This window comes from Notamacropus eugenii, chromosome 1 (assembly GCF_028372415.1).
Source record: "Notamacropus eugenii isolate mMacEug1 chromosome 1, mMacEug1.pri_v2, whole genome shotgun sequence".
Lineage (NCBI taxonomy): Eukaryota > Metazoa > Chordata > Mammalia > Diprotodontia > Macropodidae > Notamacropus > Notamacropus eugenii.
The window spans coordinates 757,694,626-757,706,859 of NC_092872.1; the positions used below are offsets into that span (position 1 = coordinate 757,694,626).

The window sequence follows — 12,234 nt, forward strand, 5'->3', positions numbered from 1 at the left end:
GCCTCTGGCTCCCACACTTACCCTCCATGTTCCATCCTCTCCCCCCACCAGGGAGCTTGCACTCCCCTCCCCCAGTGTTTCCTTCTCCAGGCTAAAGGCCTTCAGTTCCTCCCTCTGACCTCAGAGCATGACCTTGATGTCTTCCTCATCGTGCCTCCCTGTGCTGCAGCATGGACATCCCTCCTTTAGAGCCCCTATCCTAAAATGCAGTGCATAAAGTCAATTCCCACACTTAACTATGAGCTGGTCAGGGCAGAGAGCAAAGACTTTACAAATACTATCCTCACAGCATCCCTAGGAGGTGGCTGCCATTGCCATCCTCATTTTACAGAGGAGGAAACTGAGGTTTAGTGACTTGCCTAGGGTCACCTGGATTCTAAGCTTCTGAGGCTGGATTTGAACTCAGGTCTTCCTGATTCCAGGCCCAGGAATTTGTTGGCCACCGCCCCATGCTGCTGACTCATATGGAGCCTACAATCCACTAATACCCTCCAATATTTTCTTCTTTTTTTTGGTCTTTTCTTAGATGAACTGCCGATTAGTCATACCTCTCTCATCCTGAACATAATAAGGTGATTTTTAAGCCCAAGTATTCAATTTATTGCATTTCTCTTAATGAGAATTAGCCAATGTCCTAGACTTGAGAAAAGTGGGGTGGTGGGAGAAGAGAAGAGAGCTTCCCACAGTCTTGGAATAGTTGGGCTCCCAGGGTCTTCTGTGCGGCCCTGAAGACCAAGCCACCCCCATCATTCCTCACTTGCCCTTCATGTCCTCTTGCCTGAGCATGCAGGATGACACCTTCATGTAGGACTCTCATTCCTCCAGATGGTGGCTGATGAAATGTGCCATCCCTATGGGAGTGTTCCCACGTGGTTTTAGCTTCCCAGGGCCGTATCTTGGATATACTCTTCCTGATTTCAAGACCAAGATGGGAGACTGGGAAACACTGGTCAGCCTTATCTAGGATCCAACCCAAAACTTGGCACTGTCAAAGACAATTCAAAAACTCAAGTCACACTAATGCAATTTTCTTCCTTGGTCCAAAAATAACTTTCTCCCCACCCCCACCCCCACCATTTGCCTTCCAGTTCAGATGCTCCCCAAGTGCAGACACATTGATGAACGAGTCTGTGCTCATTTTTAAAAGCTTTCATGGGGGAGGGGGGAGGTCTGCTCTGCCTGTGGATTCCTGCCACCTCCAACCCCTGCCCCTTGTCAACCAACTTTACCCTGCTAGGTTATTTTATAGATTATGAACATGCTTCCACCTTGACTCCTATTGAGGGACATTAAATTGAGAGAAAGGTGGTTGAACTCAGAGCCTCCAGGAACTGGTCACCCACCAGTGCCTCGTCTCCTCCCAGGCCATTTCCCTGGATGTTGGCAGTTCCCAATAGAAACATGAATCCACAAGACAGGAGGGAATCTGACAATCCAGCAAGTCCTTCTGTGTGATTACATGCAACCTCTAAACTGCTCAATGTAAGTGATAGTCAGTGAAACACAGAATCCCAGTCCTGGGAGGTGTGTCAGAGACCAGGCAGACCAAGGCCTACCCATCTGAGACTCCTTCTAGAACACCCCCAGCAAAGACTGATCTGGGAACTCACTCAGCACTCCTGTGCCCAACACAAATCCTTTTATTAAGGGAATCTGTTTGTGAAGTTTCGGTTCAGTCAAAGGGCTGCAATTGAGGACTTAGAGGGCCTCCTTGAGTTCTCAGGTTCTCCACCCTTGCTTTAAGTCATTGTCATTCATAGGACCCTGACTTCCTTTCTCTAACCTTTGAAAACTCCCTAACACCTCAGGTTTTTGTGAGACTGCACCATGATTACTTCTTCTCTATTGGATGGGCCCTCCTTGTGACTAAGGATCAGATCCAGAGCAGAACCTCTGCTGGGCAGTTCCCCCACCTCTGCATGGATGAATTATCCTTACGGAAAGTGAAGAAGCTATGAGCTAATCAATATTTGACAGAAAGAGAGAGATAGAAGCAGGGAGTCCGAGAGAGAGACAGAGAGACAGTCAGAGAGAGAGAAAGGAGGGAGGATGAGGGGAGAGAGAGAGACAGAGAGTCAGAGAGAAAGAAAGGGAGGGAGAAAGAGAGAGACAGAGACACAGACAAAGAGTCAGAGAGAGAGAAAGAGAAGGAAGGAAGGAGGATGGGGGAGAGAGACAGGGAGAGAGAGAGAGACAGGGAGAAAGAGAGAAAAAGACAAAAACAGAGAGACAGACAGAGAGACAGAAAAAGACAGAGAGTCAGAGAGAGAAAAAGAGAGGGAAGGAGGGAGAATTAGGAGGGAGAGACAGACAGAGACAGAGAGAGACAGAGAGTCAGAGAGAGACAAGGACACTGAGACATAGACAGAGAGGCAGAGAGTAAGAGAGAAAGGGAGGAAGGAGGGAGGATGGAAGAGAGAGAGAGAGAGAGAGAGAGAGAGAGAGAGAGAGAGAGAGAGAGAGAGAGAGAGAGAGAGAAAGAGAGAGAGAGAGAGAAACTCCAGCAGAAGTCTGGATAACTGAAGTCTCCCATAAATAAACGAATCCAGTTGGTGATGTGTTCCACACACTCATCAACAGCTTCCTCTTTCTGTCCTGAGAGTCTGTAGTATATATTCTCATGAGGAAATTCAGTTTTATTCCTTCCTCTTTTGAGGTTAACTTTGGTGCTCCCACTGTGCTTCCCTTCTAACCCCCCAATTCCCTCTCAGGAGTACACCTCTTAATATCCATTGCCCACCATGCCAACCTTTTCCCCGTCCTGAGGTTCTGCCAAAGGCCAAGATTCACAGGAAGACACAGGGCTGAATCACAGAGCAAGAGGAGGTTTGGAGCAGTTATCTCTACCATCATAGGGGCAGTGTTCACACCAATTGAGATCGTGTTTCCATGGAAGAATTGAAATAACGTATGGGAAGATGTAGGTGAGAGTCATATAAGCTGGGAAGGTGGGGAGATGTCAAATCTGGGCTGCTGATGTAGGCGCCCGCATCCTAAGGTCACTGATAGATTGACCAATAGCTATCCACCACCACAGTCTGGAAACTTGCCTTGTGGGTCAGTCTTCCATTGTGGAAAAAATGGCAACCACCAGAACCTCCCAAAGTACAAACCTCAAACACTCCTTATGATTTTAACGACGTTATAAGCATGAATAGATATTCCAAGGAAATATCAAGCAGTCAGAAAACATTTATTAAGTAAATCCTATGGACCAGGGATGCAAAATAAAACAAAACAAAGAAAACCCCAGTTCTTGTTCTTCCTGAGCTCACATTCTAAGGGGAATGGGAGATGTAAATCATATTTAAGATACATACGGAGTACATGGAAGGTAATCTGAGTGGGGAAGGCACTAGTAGCTGAGGAACCTGGGAAAACTCCCTGCAAAAGATAAGAGTTTAAGATGAATCTTGATGGAAGCCAGGAAGTGGAGATGAGGAGAGAGAGGGAATGACATCCATGGGGGACAAACAGAGCAATGTCGGAGGCAGGAGACAGGATTCTGGGCAGAGGGAATAGCAAGACCAGTGGGGCTGGGTCCGAGTGTTGCATCTTATGGTGTGTGGAGAGGAGTCAAGCATAAGAAGACAGAAAGACAGAAGGGGCCAGCACAGAGAGCAAGGTGTCCTTTGCTCTCAGAAGACTGAGTTAGAAGATGGTGCAATAGTCAGTGAGTACTAGGGAAGTTTTTCTATATTGGTCTAGAGCCCCACCTTCTCCCATTTCAAGAAAGCTAACGTGTGGTAGGAGGCAACATGGAGGAGCAAGCTGAAGCTTGGTTTTAGTCTGGGGGGAGTTTGAACCCAACTAAACCCTTCCAGTGCTTTAATCAAGGCATCTGGTGCTTTGGGGTCTCAGATTCCGGATTAAAAGGAAGTGGGCAGCAACATGTCCTCTCAAGGCACTTCTCACTCTAAATTGGCCATGTCAGTTCTGTTCTCTTTTCTGAACTCCTTCTAGTGGTACATTGGTGAGCCTGGGAGCCAGGGCATGACTTTTCTGAGCCAGCAAAAGAAGTTTGAATAAGTCTTGGCTAAGACTCCTAGTGTCCTTAAAGATGTGTGTGTGTCTCTGTGTGTCCGTGTCTGTGTGTACATGTGTGTCTGTGTGTGTGTGTCTGAGTTTGTGTGTGTGTGCACGTGTGTGTGTAATAGAATCAGTCAGACAATGCCGAAGTGTTTTGGCTGCTGGCTGAACTCATAGCCTCTGGCTCTTGGGCACCAAGTTCTTCATTGCCAATCTCAAAGCAGGGACAGGGCTCTTATCCAAGCCAAAGGTGTCTGAGACAAGCCTGGAAAAATAGACCAGCCAACCCAAATGTGGCCCGGAACCCTGGTTTGCCATGAGAGAAGTATCCAAATGTCCAGATGATATGTAGATGAGATTCTAGCAGAGGGGATCTAAGCACTGGCTGCCATCAGGACCAGACCTCCACCTCCACCTTTATCTATCACTTTGTCCTGTTGGGTGGTGTCTGAGATGGGGCCCCAACTGGACATCTTGACAACAGGAGGCATCTCTCAATAGCAAGTCAATAAACTCCTCCCCAATCTTCGAGCCACTCTGGGAGGCGCCTAAACAGGAGGGAGCTAGTAGCTGTCCAGAGCTGTCCTCAGTGACGGGCCATGATTCATATCTGTTCTCTCTGGCCATTTGGCCGCAGCTTTGAGTAAACACTCTTGGTCCTGCTTGCGATCTCTTTATTGCCACCTCCCACTAATAATCTCAGCTGCCAAGACGAGCAGCCAGACAGTTCATTTACCTCCCAAACTCACCTCCAAGTAGCCGACCCGGTTTAGACAAGAGTCCACAGAACTACTGCACATTCTCAGCAGATGGAATGAGGCTCCCCCCAGTATTTACATTAGGCCCGGCGGGCTCCCAGGATGTGAGCCTCACTGAGAGGTCGTTAAATGAAATATGACGGCCGCGGCCAGCTGGGAGCTCAGACGGTGGGAGCAGGCCATTTATGGTGAGAGATGGAGCTGGGGCGGGTGTTGCCTCGGAAGCCGGGATGGGCCAGGGTGCCCCTTTTCACTCTCACTCTGATGAGGACATGGCACAGTCTGTGCTCCCAGGCTTCGTGGGAAACCTCTGGCAGGTCTGGTGCCTCCTACCATGACCTCCAAAGGCAGCATGCATCTTATTGCATGTCTTTTAACATTTAAACATACAGTAGCTTCTCCATTGGAATCAAAGGATACCAAGCTGGAAGTGATCTTGGAAAGTGTCTCTCCCAAGTTCCTCACCTTGGAGAAGAAACTGAGACTCCTCAGGGAGGCTGTCAATAGTAACTCACCTTTCTATAGCAATCAGTTGATTGATCAATGAGGACTGAAGAGCTGAATATATATGAGGCATTATGCCAGGTACTGGAAATACAAAGAAAGGCCAGCACACATGCGTACACACACTCATGCACACACACACTCACGCACACACACATACACATGCACACACACACTCATGCACACACACTCATACACACACACTCACACACATACACACACGCACACACACTCATGCACATGCACGTGCATACTCAGGCACACTCAGGTACCCACACACAAATTAGTCCTGTTCTAAAGGGGCTTTCTGTATTAGTGGAGAAGACAACTTATAAGTCAACAGATACATATGAAATACATACAGGGAAGATGGAAGGAGCTGTATTCCAGTAGCCAAGGGAATAGAAGGGAAGATCTTCAGAAGGCGCTATTTCTGTTGGAACATGAAGGAAGTGAAGAATGTCACGAGGCAGAGGTGAGGATGAAGAGTATTGCAAACCGAGAGAACAGGACATGCAGAGCCACGAAGACAGGACTTGGAAATTCCTGTGGGAGAAGCAGTAGTCAACTTGGATGTCTGGACCCTACAATGTATGGATAGGAGCAAAGTGCTCAAAGATTAAAGTGTCAGGAAGTCATTGTTAAAGGTCTAACAGATTTTCTATTTGACCCTGGGGGTGATAGGGAGCCACTGGTTTTGGATGAGTAGAAAGGGACGCTGTCAGGCTTGCGCTGTAGGAAGCACAAATGGACACCTGAGCAGAACACGGATCAGAGAGCCATAGATACTTGGAGAGGCCAATGAGCAGGGCAGCACAACCTGCAAGGAAAGTGACCCTGGGGGCCTGGTGGAGGGCATTGGGAAGGGGAAGAATGGCTCACAGAAAAACTGTGACAAGAAAAGAGCAAGCACAAGGTTTGGCCACAGGTCAGTTGTATAGAACGGGTGAGAGTAAGAAAGCTAGGTTAAGACTGAGATTCTGAGCCTGGGAAGCCAAGGGAGTGGTGCTAGCCTCAAAATAACAGAGAAGTTTGAAAGAAGAGAGTATTTGGGGGAAAGGTGAGTTTGGTTTTGGACATGTTGGGTTTGAAATCTATGTGGTGTATCCATTCCAGGAAAAATTTACAGAGAGATGATCATTAAACCCATGGGAGATGATGAGATGAGATGGCAAAGACAGAGACGAAGAGAGACAGACAGAGTCTTGGGGAACACCTATGATTAGAGAACATGACAGAGATCCGTCAAAGGAAATGGAGTTAAGAAAATCTCTTCTCACAGCAGCCCTGTGAATCATGGGGGCAGAACTGTTATTTTCGTTTTATAAATGAGAAACGTGAGGCTCAGAGGGCAAAGTAATTATGGGTCATCCAGTCTGAGTGGCAGAAGTAGAAGTGTAAGCTAGGGGCTGATGATAAATCCAGGAACTGTTTCACTTTGTCATCTGCTTCTCCTTCTCCAGATCAGAAAACTGAGGCCAGGGATAGGAAGCCACTTGAAAAGCAACTGCTTCAAGCAGAATTGATCTTTCTTTGAATGTTTCTGGATCTTCTCTCTCTCTCTCTCTCTCTCTCTCTCTCTCTCTCTCTCTCTCTCTCTCTCTCTCTCTCTCTCACACACACACACACACACACACACACACACACACACACACACTAAAAAGAAAACAAAAAGGTGAATGACAGGCACTGAATTCAGGATTGATGTTACCAGGTCAGCCTCTCGAGACTGATTGGATTCATGGCAGTAAGTAGAAAATGGGGGGCAAGGTAAGAGAATAATGAAGACACGGAATGTCTGTGGAGTAACCAAAGGGTAATGAGATGTTCTGAAGCTCTAAGAAGCAACAAAGGTGATGAATGCAGAGAAGCACAAAAAGACTTAGATGAACTGATGTAGTGAAATTAAGAGACCAGAAACAAGATTCCCAGCGATGACAATAACACAAATGGAAAGACCAACAACCACAAAATAATAGGAACTGACTATTGTGAAATTATAAAGAATTAGCAAATAGAAGTCAACCGTCCCCTTCCTCTCTACCTCCCCCACTCCTATGCAAAGGTGGCAGGTGGTCCATGGAGGTAGAACACGACCTAGACTGTAACATTTTTCAATGTATTCATTGCTTTGCTGATTTTTCCTTGTTTTAATGTTGTAAGGGATGAGAGGAAGGGATACGTGGCAAATCTAGATGGTATCAAGACGAAAGATGTCCACAAAGTTCTACTTTTAAAATATTGATCTTGGACAAAGAGGTCAAGACTTACTCAGCGGGATGAGTGTGTTCAAACCCTTTGAGCCCTGCTGTTGTATAGAATACTAACTCTGCCCTTAGCAGTAGTCTGAATGAGCTTCAGCTGTGGACAGCTCCCATCCTCCAGTAGGATTTTTCCACTAGAGTTTTCCATTTCTTCACAGCCACAGTAGACCAGATAGCATGGTAGAAGGCAGGTTTCAGGTATATTAGTCTTTGTGTTGAACCCTTTCTCCCCAGCTACAGAAAAGGTCTATGTGGTTTTGCCTATCAGGGTCACACATTGCAGCATTAACAATCTTTTGTAGCCTGACTGTGAGGAGGGGAAATCCCTTCACTGAGACTCTTGAGGTGTGAAATATGAAGACCACTCCATAGTGTCAGTGTATCAAAATTAGATGATTATAATTGGCTCAGGTCTGGCATCTAGCTCATACTCATAGACTGTAGACACATAACATGAATCTGGGCTTTCCAAAGGAGAAACTCAGCTAAGACCCCATTGGGGTTCTAGCTCCAGAAACAGAATCCACGGGAAGCTGGAAGGCCCACAGAAAATTCTATCTATGCAGCAAAACCTAATAACATTATCTCCAATAGCAGGTCATCACCTCAAATGTTCCACATTGTCAAAATTGAATCTTAGAGTCAATTCTGGGGCCTGCTGTCTAAAGGGTACTAGGATGATACTTATGCTGACTATGCAGGGCCATAGTGACCCATATCAAAACAATCACCACCTGGAAAAGGCCATGGAGTTTAGGTATACAGGGACTACTAGTATTCATATCTCCACTGGCCCCCTATACCCAATTTTGGCCTTGTTGGTTGACTTCTTTATCAATATGTCCAGGACTAGTTGCCCAAAGGAATGAGATGGTAAATTATTGCAGATGATGGGCTGTCTGCTATACTCACTTTAATGGAAGAAAGAAGACAAGAGAATATTGGAGCAAATGGAAAGGGTTACATCTCATTCCATCTCCCAGTACTAGGAAGAAATTAATGTCTTGTACCTTCAAGGCAACAAATGCAGCTGAATGAATAGTTAGCTCTGCTTAGCTGAGGAAGGTGAGCCTAGTGTGGGGAGCTAATAGGAGTAGGGGCCAAAAATCACTGAGAATCTGATCCAAGGGAGAAGCCGAGCACCATGACTGTGTCCAGTCATCTGTTTCCCTAGCAAGTGTTAGGAGAAGTCTCACTTCCTTGCACTGTAGACACAGAGCCAAAAGGCGAGTGATGATAGTGAACAAGTGGATTTTCTCACTCTTGTCACAGAGAGCTGATCTCCCGTGGAGCAAGCAGCGAATGGGCTTCCCTCTGGCAGATATCTGTCCCAGTGTGTGCCAGGATGATGGTGTTGACATCGTCATGATTCTATGAATCAAACTGCTTTACTTTGATGACAATATGAGGTTTAAATGATTTATTGGTTATGACAGATTTCAGAAAGGGTTGAGGAGTTTCCAATGATTAAAAAATGGTGTCAAAGAGAATATATGAGCCTGGAAATAATCGCTGACCGAACCCTCCCAGTGCATTTGTGGGGACCTTCCATCACGCACATACATACGCACATAGATGTACATACTTACATAATGAGTATGTTTGTGCTCAACAGCAGCCACCCCCAAGTCAGAGAGGGAGCTTCTTCAGTGGCTGCCCGTGGATCTCTCTGTACTGACCCTAAGTTCAGGGATTCTTTTGGATCATGAAAGCTTGGTCAGCACACTCATCAAGAGTGACAGTGACATTAAGTTGGGAGAAAGAGCTAAGCGTTGAAGGACGAACTCAGGAACCAATCAATCAACCAATAGGCATTCCTTAAGCACCAGGCACTGGAACCAAAGAGACCTTAATGGGCTCAAGAATTGGGCTCAGTCTGATTGGGTGAAATTCAGTAGGGATGCATGTAAACCTTTTGATGTAGATACACAGAAGTTTAAGACGGGAAGCGTTGTTCTGAAAAAGATCTAGGGGTTCTAGTGGGCTATAATGTGAGTCAGCAATATGGTGTAGCGCTAACTTTTTAGAGCTTCCTTAGGAAGGGCAAAGAGTCCAGGATGAGAAAGCTGGTGATCCAATCGTGTTCTGCCCTAACTAGATTTCAGACAGAGGTTCATGCTCTGTTTTGGACACCATGCTTTAAAAAGGATGTTTATAATGTGGAGGATATTCAGGTCCAGGTTGGTGAATGACCTTAAGATCATGCCATAGGTTGAGCCCAACCCTATTCACTTGGCCACCTGGCTGTCTCTGGATGCAAACAAAGATAGACAAAAAGTAAAGGACTGTAACATGGAAGGTTGATTCACAATGTCCTACTTCATCCTCCATTCTGCTTCCCACCACTGGGAATTCGGGGAAGGTGAACAAGGATTGAAGTCAGTCAAAACTTCCTGATAGTGAGAGCTGACCCACAGTGGGGGGTGGGCTGCCTCAGAGCTGGTAGGCCCCTCTCCAAATAAAGGCTGCATGACTCCTTATTCTACTAGGAAATCTTTGGGTGCAGGGTTGGACTGGAGGCTGCTCTCAGCTTCTGGGTGCTGTGACTTTGTTTCCTGAGGTCCCCCCCATAACCATATTATCACGGGGTTACCCAGGTTCCTGAATTCCCCAATGTCCCCATCATGAAATTCCAGGCCCATTCAGTTGGGGTCAGTGTTCAGGACCCTTTCAGAACCCGGGCAGACACTGCCCAAAAAATGGATAAACCACAGTGACAGTACCAGGACTTCTCATGTCTCCACTGGCCCCCTATACCCAATTTGGCCTTGCTGCTACCCCTGCTCTGGCTCAGTTCTCAAGAAAAGAGAAATAAATTCAGTCTGAAGCCCTGGGTTCAAATCTTGACTCTTCCAGGGTCCCACAGCCTCTATGAATCTGCTTCCTCACCTCCAAAATGTGGATCTCTACACATGTGACTGCTGTTTTCCCAGTCTTCAAACATTTTTCAAGGGGTTTGGACCAGATGAGCCTAAGGTTCCTTCTGCTTCTCCATCCTGTCATTCCTTCTGACCAGATGTGGGTTTTCTGCTATGAAGAACATACATAAAACATAAAGTTTAAGTGACACCATACACAGAGCACTGGACTTTGAATTAGAAAGATCTGAGTTCAAATCCTGATCAGAATGTAGCTAAGTGATCCTGGACAAGTCACTTCACTGCTGTCTGCCTCAGTTTCCCCCATGTAAAATAGGGGCAACACTAGACCTCACTTGCAGACTCGTTGTGAGGATCCAATGCTTTGCCAACCCCGAAACTGCCTAAATCTAAAAGAGTGATCACTGGTGCACAAAGTAGAAATTAGGTAGAAAGGTTGGAGCAAAGACTCACTAGATGGCCCTGAAGAAGACAGAGGAAACAGAGGAGAATAGAGGAATTTGGCATGCCAAGGCCATTGGAGGTTAGGCAGGGAGATGTGAAAGTCCAGCCTCCAGCCTCAGTGCACCGTGACCCTATTTTCCCCTTGGGACCTGGGATTCCCTTGAGGAGGGAGAAGAGGAGTCCTTCTTTCTCCCCACTGGCCTGTGTGTGTCTCTGAATTAGGGCTAGGTGGTTTTCCTTGGATTTTGCTAGTTTATGTTTCACTTTACTGCTCACATATCTGATGTGCAATTCTCTCTTGGTCCGTATAAAAGAGACTATAATGGGGGGGCTCAAAGCTGGGGAAATTGGGGCCCCAGGAACCCCATGATGTGTAAAATGAGGGACACAGACCAACTGAACTGAAGGTTCCTCTAGATTCATTCCCTGAGATCCTAAGGTCAATCTCCTTCTCTTGGATGCCAGTCTTCTATGGGAACTCCATTCCTCCCTTCATGGCACAGCACCTATCAGAAGAGTCAGGCTGGAAAAGCCCCAAACTGACCAAATTCTCAGTCTCTACCCTGACCATTCAGCTAGCCCTACCCCCAACTCAGCCTGGCCTCCACCTCAGCCTGAACCGCATCCTCATCCGAGTTCTTGTCAACAAGTGGCCAGAGCTTGTAAGAAGCTCATATTTGGGTCCAATGGCCCAAGCATTTGGCCTTCTTCCACAGAGTTTTCTCTATATGCATCTAGGTTAAAATAAGCAGCTACAACATTGTTCTTCCAACCAAAAACAAGATTTTTATAGGGTATTAAAGAGAGCGTAGAGCCAAACTCTGGAGGCCTGAGTCCAAACGCGGCTCTGATGGCTATTAGCTGGGTAACGTCTTCTAATCTTTCATTTTATCTTAATTTTTAAGGAACAAGCATGTATTTTCTCTCTTCCCTCTCCACCCCAAATTTAAAAGGGAAAAATGGAAAAGAAAACCACAGAATCAAATACATGTGGTCAGGCAAAGAGAATTTCCCATCTCCCATGTCCAAAAATGTGTCTCGTTCTGTATCTTGAGTCCATCAAATTCTGTTGTGTAACCTTGAGTGAGGATTCTCCCTGAGCCTTGGCATCGAAATCCAGATCTGAGAAAACATGACTCCCATGAGCTTTATATCAACTGCATTGTGACCTAGAAACATGCGGAGCATCAGATGCTGGGTCAGAGCAGGGCTCAAACCCATCCTCAGACTTTAGCTGCTGCACAGTCACTGAGGCCCTGAGCTGCTGGAAGGGAGAGCTTCCTGGCCCAGGAGAGAGACTTTCCCTGGGGAGATACCTGGTCCATGTAAGGAGAAGATACCTAGGGGAAGGTTGGT

At 46.5% G+C, this 12,234-nt stretch overlaps 1 long non-coding RNA gene across 4 annotated transcripts; it reads right to left on the reverse strand.

Annotated features, from left to right (window-relative positions):
- Positions 1–554: 554 nt before the first annotated feature.
- LOC140527989 (uncharacterized) lies at positions 555–12,004 on the reverse strand. Of its 4 annotated transcripts, none has more exons than XR_011975046.1 (5): positions 11,867–12,004; positions 11,272–11,384; positions 10,445–10,582; positions 5,654–5,837; positions 555–985 (listed from the first exon to the last, which is right to left on the reverse strand). It is a non-coding gene; the product is annotated as an uncharacterized lncRNA (long non-coding RNA). The 4 variants fall into 4 exon arrangements; XR_011975028.1 differs by having other exon boundaries at positions 10,445–10,585; XR_011975033.1 differs by lacking the exon at positions 11,272–11,384 and having other exon boundaries at positions 556–985.
- Between the last annotated feature and the right edge of the window lie 230 nt (positions 12,005–12,234).